We start from the raw sequence: 9,423 nt of genomic DNA on the forward strand, positions 1-9,423 counted from the left end.
TAGTAATACTAAAAGAAATAGATGAAGACATATTATATAAATAGATCACTTTTTTAAGGCTTCTTTTGAGAGGTTTTCAAAAGCAATCATAGAAATTCGGACATACAGAAGATCAATTGCAACTTGCCTACTAACTATGGCATAAGACATAGGATGCAAATATTCTAAATATTGCTTCTTTTCATCTTCATACATATCTATGAACATAAGACAATCTTCTTCATTGTATTCTTCAAATGCACACCAAAGATTACCCTGAAAATGACGGTCACGAATATGTTTATACCAAGCATCATAATTACCATAAAGATTTAACCATTGCATATTTTCACGATATTTATTGATAATATTCATAAGATTGACTAGTGAATATGAGAGAAATAGAGAATAGGGACTTATTTCCTTCAAACATATGGCTTTGATACCAACTATCAGAGTGGCCAGCATCCTTCAAGATATTCCCGATCAAACACAGCCATTCTCTCGGCTTTCAACGATCAAGGAACTTTTATGAAGCGACTTTGGATACCCTTCTAGCCATGTATCATTGACTTTTTTGAAGGAAATAAAAGAAAACTTAAGCTGACATATTTGTAAACACTCGAAAATTTAGATTTGGATAAGAGATGACCTTCCAAATGGAATGATTCATCTATTTATAGTACAAATCTTACGAACACTTTGTACAGTAATATGACCTTTGGGAAAACTTTCCTGAAGGGTCACTTGACTCTTTAGAATAAAGCATTTGACTCTTTGGAATAAAGCAGTAAAATGGCCGACAATGTGACAGCCCCACCTTCCCCTAAGGCGAACCAAAGGGGTTAGCGGACTGCCTATCCATCTCTCGCCAGGACTAACGAGACAGTTCAATGCGATCTAAAATGTTCCGGAACACACAAGCGCGCTTAAACAAGTCAAAATTACAAAAATAAAAAAACGAAAACTCGGATCCGGCCTTTGCTCTCTGGCCAGTATCCAGCTAGGAATCCGGCCAGATTCCGGTCGGATTCTGAAGTGTCCGGCACTGTTCATGTTGGCTCCGATTTTTCATTTTTTTTTAATTTTTGTAATTTTGACTTGTTTAAGCGCGCTTGTGTGTTCTGGAACGTTTTAGATCGCATTGAACTGTCTCGTTAGTCCTGGAAAAAGTTGGGCAGGCAGTCCGCTAACTCCTTTGGTTCGCCTTAGGGGAAGGTGGGGCTGTCACAGACAACCTTTTCTGACTTTTGGGATATAAACAAAAACAGTAACTTAATCATTTTACATACAACTTTAACTAATGGCTGACATCTTTATTATGGGTCTTCATCAATAAAGCTCATCATGTGATCTTCATCTGGAGTATCTGATGGAGTGGAATTTGGATCTATGATATTCATGATCCTTTTTGTTTTTCCTTTTGTTGATCTGTCTTTTCCATTCAGGACGTATCTTGTAAGAAGGTATGGATAGTCCGGCTTTTGACGTTTGCTGTGAATTTTCTATTTCATATGGATCTTGAGAATCTTGCATAACAGAAGAATTCATCATGCCTGTCCATTGTTTTTTGGCTCTTTGGACTTTTGTCCAGTATGGATGGCTATTCTGGAAATTCCACGAGCCATAAGGTTCTGGCCAAATTTCAGGAGGAATGCATATGTTTTCTTGGAATATATATCTCTGAGCTTCCCCATATTCATCATCTTGATCTAAAATAGTATGAGTCAGTTCCTTATAAATAATTACACTTGGAAGGGACTGAATTTGGTTATTGATGAGATGACAAGGTCTGTGAAAATGGAAAAGAGTATGATTGGAATTTGTTGAGAATAGACCAGACCAATATGGAAAAGATTCAAAAGTTTCAGCAAGAGTTATAAAGATTTTCCTAAAAGAAATGGAGGTATTTTAAAAGGAAAGGCAAGCAGTCTCAAGGAAAGAAAGGAAACAAATGTTTCATATGTGGAAAGTCGGGACATTTTGCAAAAAAATTGTCCTCAAAACCAAAAGGGAGTACATCTTATCTCAGAAATTCAGAATGAGCTTTATTTTCATATTTCTGATTCAGAATCTGAATTTTCTGAACAAGAAGAACCAACTGACTTTACTCTTTTGGCTTTACAGGTCCTTGATGAAGTTTTTGCTGCAACTCCAGTACAAATTGATAAGAAAACTTATCCTCAAGCTTTTGTTCATATTCTCTTGGATAAGTATTCTCAACCTATTCCTCTTATTGCAATTTTTGATACTGGTGGTGCTGCACTTTCCATAATGAAAAAAGACATTTTACCAGATAAGTATTGGACTCCATATGTTCATGAGAGTTACCAAATTGAGAGTTTTCTCTTATTCCTTGGGGAACGTCCCTTGATACAAAGTGAGTCGAATCTCCTTTGTTCAAGTTTTGGCTTATCAATTCAAGACCATGTTGAATTGTGGCGCCATTCTACCATTCTAAATAATCTTGAGCTGTCCTTGATTGGTTTAGAATCCGTCTTTTGTACCCATAACCTAATCAAGATAGATCCTTCCGCTGCTTGATCAATTCGATTTCTTCTCGAGCAGTCCTTGGAGAATCGGGTTCGTATAAAAAACTCTCAATTTCTGGTGCATTATTTGATGATCCAAAACATTACCCTAGGTAGGCTATTTATAGCCTTACAAGTAGAAAAGCTAATGTGAAACGGAAAAGCTAAAACATGACAAAGTTTCCTAAATTTTAGGACACTTAAAATCGGCTCTCAAGGCATCCAAGCTGGCCGAATTATTCCTCTAGTTGAAATGACTAAAACATGACTCCAAATAACCAACTAAACTACTAAACACCATTATGGATTCAGTGACAACTACTTGAACTCGGTTGAGGTCAATCGTGATCCTTCTTTGCTTGAATAACATGGACAACCTTCAAACCTTCATGTTCGAGTCCCTCAATGACTTTGGGGACAATTTCTTGGCTTTGCACCTTAAGAACAAGCCCTTGAAGTTCCTTCGCATCTTCTTAGCTCGAACTCGCATCACGGGTCCTAGAGGAACTCGAACCTTAGCCAATGGTATCTCTTGATTCATATTAGGGGGCCTTCGGGTTTCTTTAAGTCCACGCGAGGTGTTCGTCAAGACGATCCGTTATCTCCTGTCCTATTTTTATTTGCCGTTGAATTTCTTGGTGTCGCGCCCCATTTTTTGATAAATAAATAAAATGGTTTAAAAATATATTTTGATTTAATTTATGATTGGAAAATGAATTGTGATTTAAAAGAAAAATGGGTCTAAATGGGGGTTTGAAAATGCGACGATTTGACCCAAAATTATAGTTTAAAAAGGGTTTTTGAAAAAAATGGGAGTCGCCACTTGGTAATGAGTTAAGGTGTACCAAGTCACCTAAAAATGGATTTTTTAGGAAAAAGTTGTAAGAAACCCCTTTTAAACGACTCCTAATCCACGTAAACCAAAAAAAAGGTTCGGGAGTCCATTTGACGAAGGGGAAGGCAAGGATAAAAATCCAAGGCACCCCTTCGACCTAGCCAAGGCTAGTTGAATGATTTAATCAAAGTTTTTCTTATTTTAACCAAAGAATTTATTACATTTGGATGCACTACATGAATGCAAAAGGAAAGAAAAAATGCAAACCTAAATTCTAAAATGTCTCTTGTAAGGTTTTTGGTCCCAACCACATGAATTGTGGCGGCCAATAAAGGAAAACCTTATAGAGGTCGATTAATGCAAATGATGGCTAAAGTGCAAGTGTGCAAGTGTATAAAAAGGTGCACGTGTGAAATTGTATGAAAAGTCCAAGTGTTTGTGTGCAAGTGTATGGAAAGATGCATGTGTGAATTTGTATGAAAAATCCAAGTGTTTGTGTGCAAGTGTATAAAATATAGTGATAAGTGCATATAGGTGTAATTAAGTGCAATTTTGTGAAGTAGAAATCAAAATGAACAATAAGGAAAGGAAAAGTGATAAGGAAATGTGAATTGAAAAAAATGAGTAAGTGATAAATGAGAATGAATGAACCTAAAGGAATGCATCAGGTCGGGTGTGGGAATGACTCCTAACTTTTTCGACTTCGATTTTCCCTTTGATTAGAAGGCAAAACTAGCGTGCTAAGGCTATCGAGTAGCCACACTCGCTCGTTTCCCTTATCGGAAGGGGACACTCAAGCAAAATGAACCCTATAGCTAGTATGGGATGCAAAACCTAAAATGAGAGGAAAAGGGGTTTGAGGATCATGCCAAATGATAAAACTAAGAAAAATGCGTGATATGTGGTGAACAAGCAAATGATGTACTATCGAGGGAAAATCCCTAAGGGTCTAGCATTGGACTAGCCCATTCTATGAATTCCGACTAGCGTTGGACTAGTGGAAACGATAAAAGAAGCCACAACTAGCGTTGGACTAGTGTGGTGACGTACATTCATCCATTCCATTCATCCACACTATGGAAAGCAAGTAGACATACTAAATACTCATAAACACGTAGCACGTAACATTTAGCATGCTCGACTAGATGCAAGGACCTAATAAAGCGATTAAACACTTAACACGTAGGCATGCAACCAACTAATGAACCTATTACATTCACTAACTAAAACAAAAAGGGGAAGGGGAAAATGGACCAAATTGCTCGCCACAGCCCTATCTATTACAAGCCAAGAGGTGTACACATACCCCATTTAAAAGAATAATTTAATAAAAGCAAGAATGAATGAAATAATGGAACTAAAGAATGGTAATGAGAGCAAATTAGGCATGCGATTCACACTTAGCACATTGGATCACATAGGAGAGACAAAAGGGATAAAAGAAATTATACCTCCCTTGAAATGAAGCTCTAATGGAGTGAAATCAACTTACTTACCCTCCAAAATAATAAAAGCATCAAGGCATCACTTTAATCAAGAAAATAATCACAAAAGATAAAAATGAATCATGAAATTAAATGAATTAAATCATATAAACAATCTACATGCAAGAAATTAAAACAATGAAGGACTTGATTGCAATAATTAACAAAGTTTGGAGGTCAACATTAAAGAAAAATCAAGTTCAGGGACCTATTTGCAATTAATTTAGCGACCCAATTGACAGCATTGAAAGTTTGTAGGGCCCTAGTGAAATTGAAGAAAAGTACAGGGGCTGATCTGCAAATTCGTTCTCTGGTTTCTTAATGGATCAAGCCACTTGGGCCGTTTTTCCTCATTTGCTTGGGCTAAAACCTTCCAGGCCCAATCGGAAATCCAAAACAAAAGGGAATGTGCCATTTTCACTTTTCTTGGGCCAAGATCACTTGACCCAATCGGAAGCCCAAGGAAAAACAAGTAGGCTTGTATATTATTTTGGCCAAAAATTAGCCAACCAAATAGATGGGCCTTGACCCTCTAGCCCAAACCAAAAACCCAAAAGAAAATAAACTAAAACCCACATTTGCAAACCCAGTCAAAATATAATTACCCAAAAATCTAAATCATAATACTAAATCCAACAACATAGACAAAATCAGCAAAAAAAAAAAAAAAATATTGAGCCACAATTATGAACTAAAATCCAGGATTAATCTATCCAAAAAGTCACATAAAATATGCAAACAGAGGATTAAGCTTAAAAGGGTGAAATTAGTTTGATTTTTTCAGATTGTGGGCCACAATCAGATTAGACAGGAATGAGGGGTTAGATTGCAATTCTAAAAAAAACCCACGGAAGAACAGCTTTCTTCCTCATTAGACAAGAGCTTCTGCAACTTGGTTATTTACAGACCCAACTCACAAACACAATCAAATCTAACTTGAACTTGAACAAACAAAGCTACTACCGAAACCTTTACTTTGCAACATGAAACCTCTAAATTTAAACCCAAAAAAGTCAGACAAAAGAGCATGCAAATATTAAAACAACATTCTGCAATTTTCCGGCTACAATCCGAAAGATGATCATGCAAAATAATGGGAACGAATACTTAGTGATTCGTCCACCCAAACCCACATGAATTCAAAATCTTCAACTTTATCATAATTCAGGCATAGTTATCTATCATCAGTGATCCCAACAGAGAGTATCCAGGCAAAAAAAAAAAAAAAAAAAACAAGAAGAACAGAAGAAATGGTTAATCTTTGCTCAAACACCAAACCAAAACATTCAATGACAACGTCCCAAAACCTGGACCATGAAGCAACAAGCTGCTAGGAAAATCATCCACAACTTCTAATGTCTGTACAGGGAGTTTTAAAATAAGAACGGGCAGCCCATTTGAAAGTATACCACATGTCGGAATTCACCAATGGTAGGCATTGCATGAGTTGAACAAAAAACTGACCATACCATGAACCCCAATTCCCAACGTAGTGACTGAAAAGAAACTCAACTAAGCTATAAAATTCAAGGAAAAGGAACCCATCATTGGATAAAGAATATACAAGAAAACAGCAACCGTGAACCTTTAGTTTCAACCAAATTAAACACAATATTAATGCATATCAGCGGCCTTGAGTTTCAACTTAGCAAATCTGGTTCCGACTCATCATGGCCACTAACATGCTTAGCATCACCATTTGAAAATTCATTCACACATCAAACTTTGTTTCCAAATTTTGGTTCAAGCATACAAGATTGTACAGCCTTTGAACAAGACTACCAAGCATCAGCTTGACTATCCAACTCACAGACGTAGAAGCAAACTTTTGCACAAAATGAAGCAGGAAGAAATAAAGGGGAAAACACGAGTTTCATTTGAGCATTTCATCGAACAGCTATTGGGCACCAAAAATTTTAGCAAATCTCTGCTCAATTGAGGTTATAATCAGCCCCAAGATTGTCAGCAAACCAAGGAAATTCAATCCAATTTAACACATAAGGCATATGCGGTCAAAAAGAAATATGGGAAATCACTAGGAAATTGCAATGAATCAGTTTCACAAAGAACGTGCCTTTAGATTTTCCCGTGCTTATGCTTGACTAGAAAACTGAAATTTGAAGCGGGAATACGACTTACAATTTTCCTTCTTGGCGAAAATCTGCCAGCGATGATGTCGGATTCGGTGAAGTGGTGATGACGATGAGCGGAGGCGGTTCCAGCTTTCTGAATTCATCCTTCATTTTGCCGAAACTTTCTTCCTCTGCTTCCGTTTGCAACCGTGGCCTTTCCTCTGTTTTTTTTTCTTTTCTATTCCTTTTGGCCAAAGACCTTTCTCAGTCATCTCCTTCCTCTCACTCAGCCTACCCTCTGTTTTTCTTCCCTTTCTAGCCATTTCTTCCTCTAGCTCTCTCGCGTTTTTCTTGCCCGTCGCCCCTTTGATTTTTCTTTTCCCCCAACTCTGCCGTAAGCCTCATTCAATTCCTCTTTTCCTCTTAATTTTTCTTTGCTTTTTTTTTTAGCTTTCTTCTTCCCCCCCAGCCGACAATGCCTACTGCTTTTCTTTTTCCTTTTTTCAGCCAAGCTCCTCTTGCCCCAGAAACCTTAGCCGCCCCTCTCTAGTTCTCTCCTCTCGCCATAAGCCTCCCCTGTTTTTTTATGTCCGCTTCCCCTTTTCCCTTTTTTTTTCTTTTTTTTTTCTTGCCGACGGAGCTCCCTATTCCTTTTCCCCCTAAAAGTCTCGCCCCTCTCTGGTTTTTCTTCGGCTATTCTCTAGCCATCAAACTTGCTCTATGGCTATTTTCTCCAATTCCCCCCCCCCTTTCTTTTCATCCGTAGCTTTCCCTTTTGTTGCTGCCTGCCGAATTTCTTTTTTCTGTTTTTCCTTCCTTTTTCAACCCCCAATCTTTCTCGGCTCTTCCCTTGTTGCTTCCTTGTCCATCCTCTGCCCAGATTTCTTCCCTCTTAGCCTCAAAACTCCAGCCGTCTTTTGCTTCCTACTCTCTGTTTTCGATTTAACCTGAAGCCCCAAAACTCCAGCTTTCCCTTGCGTTTTTTCTCTTCTCTTGCTCCTTCCCTTTTCACTCTCAGATCTCGCCTCCTCAAATTTGCCTTCTCCGCCTCTATTTTTCAGCTCCTCTTTCTGGTTTTTTCTTTTTCAGGCCCCAGCTCCCTATTTTTTTTCCACTTAGCTCTCCCCTCTGTTTTTTTTTTTTTTGCTCTGTTTAGCTCCTATCCCCAAACCCAGATGCTGCTCTCTCCTCTTTTTTTTCTGTTTTTCTTTTTTTCTTCCCCCAAAACCCAGCCGCCTGCTCTGCCCCCTTTTTTTTCTGCTGTTTTTCCTTTACCAAAACCTCCGCTGACATCCCCCCTCCTAAGCTAAACAAGTGTCCCTCTAAATGTTGTGTTGTCAAATTCCAGAAGGGACACTTGTCCCACATGCAAGTTTCCACTTGTCAATTTTCCCCTTTTCTTCTTTTTTTTTTCTTTTCTTCTTTTCCCCTTTTTATTATTTTTTATATTTTATATTTTTTTATTATTTTTTGTCTCAAAATAACTTAATAAAAATAACTAAAGTGCCCAAAGATTGAATTTAAAGAAATAAACATATTTTTGTGAACAAATTTTCCTTTTTCTTTTTCTAAAAACTCTATGCTAATCTTAAACTTAAAAGCTAAAACTAAAAACTAAAACTAAAAGTAAATAAGAATAAAAAGCAAATGAAATAGGTCAACTAAAAGGGCGAAAATGAATAAAACTAAAATATCATAACAACTAATAGTGCAAAACACACAATAACGAACTAAAATGCAAGCAATCTAAAAATGAAAATCATGAAATAGATGATACATACAAATTATTCAAAATTTGGTGTCTACACTTGGGAGAGTTATAAATCACTTATTCTTGGCAGATGAGAGTTGTTTCTATGTATCTGCGAGTCCGAAAGTACCATATTTGGCCTTTCTGATGAAACTATCATTTTTATGTACTGCTCTGAGAATTCTCTGACTGCTCTTTGGGATTTTTTGTTCTTATACCAATCGTATTCTGGTCAAAAGGTCAATGTCTAGAAAAGTTCTTTTACTTGCTCGTCTAGGGCTTTGGGTGGTCATTTCTCTTTGATCTCATCAGTTCTCGGGTACAAGGAGTCATACCTACATTTTACTTACTTAGGAGCCCCATTGGTTAACGGGAATATTGGTTGTATAGTGTTTGATGGCCTATTGAACAAGTTGCAACAACTTTTGTTCCATTGGAGTTCAAAGCTACTCGGCATGGGTGGAAAGATCATTCTTATTAGGCATGTCTTGGCATCTATCCCAGTTTACTTACTACAAGTACTGCAACCTCTTAAAGCTCTCCTTATGGCTTTAGGAAGAATTTGTAACGCATTTCTATGGGATCAAAATATTAACGAGAAGAGGCTACATTGGGCTGCTTGGAAAAAGTTATGTTATCCTGTACAGGAGGGGGGTCTAGGATTTCACTCTTTCCATGATATTCTTCGGGCATTCTCATGTAAGCTTTGGTGGAAGTTGTAGAAGCATGATTATATATGGGTGGACATTATGCATGTGAAATATGTTGAAGG

At 37.4% G+C, this 9,423-nt stretch overlaps 1 long non-coding RNA gene across 1 annotated transcript; it reads right to left on the reverse strand.

Moving 5' to 3' along the window:
- LOC140035343 (uncharacterized) lies at positions 1-8,300 on the reverse strand. Its single transcript, XR_011839479.1, has 2 exons — positions 6,969-8,300; positions 1-6,325 (listed from the first exon to the last, which is right to left on the reverse strand). It is a non-coding gene; the product is annotated as an uncharacterized lncRNA (long non-coding RNA).
- Positions 8,301-9,423: the final 1,123 nt, after the last annotated feature.

Source organism: Coffea arabica, chromosome 2c (assembly GCF_036785885.1).
Source record: "Coffea arabica cultivar ET-39 chromosome 2c, Coffea Arabica ET-39 HiFi, whole genome shotgun sequence".
NCBI lineage: Eukaryota > Viridiplantae > Streptophyta > Magnoliopsida > Gentianales > Rubiaceae > Coffea > Coffea arabica.